The following is a 554-nucleotide window of genomic DNA, read 5'->3' as shown; positions in this document are numbered from 1 at the left end:
TTCCGAAGATTTCCATGACTTTTTAGTATATTTTGCAATTTCAGGAGATTTCAAGGAGCTCCTGATAAATCCGGAGGCTGCGGGAATTCTGTTATAAGTTATAAAATGGATTAATTTACACCTAGAATTAGCGCGGGTCCACTGCGGTCGCATAGGTTGCATTGGCCTAAGTCCGGCCCTACAAAATAACGGCGTATGCTACTCTGTGGGTCGACTAGTTAGGCTACATTTGTTTAGATAGAAGGACCGAATACGATGAAAAAAGCCAGCATTGCCAGGGTCGAGATAAGACATTAAAAATAATTAGATTATAGGTTTACATTATTAAACTCGTCTGCATTAATATTTTTTTTATATTTTAAAAGAATGTATGAGTTTATATGTATAAGAACTTAAATTCTAAATGTCTACAGGCTAAGTGGAAATTGAATTTATCCACAATAATATATATAAAGAAATGAGAACTCCCAAATAGAGGATCTATCACGTGACTTGGAATTTAAGGTGTTTTTTTTGTTTTTTTTTCCCCACTCTTACATATCGGAGATTCATAA

The sequence above is a fragment of the Biomphalaria glabrata genome, chromosome 11 (assembly GCF_947242115.1).
Source record: "Biomphalaria glabrata chromosome 11, xgBioGlab47.1, whole genome shotgun sequence".
In the NCBI taxonomy this organism is placed as follows: domain Eukaryota; kingdom Metazoa; phylum Mollusca; class Gastropoda; family Planorbidae; genus Biomphalaria; species Biomphalaria glabrata.
The sequence above is the reverse complement of the archived record's forward strand: the minus strand, read 5'-3'. Positions refer to the sequence as shown.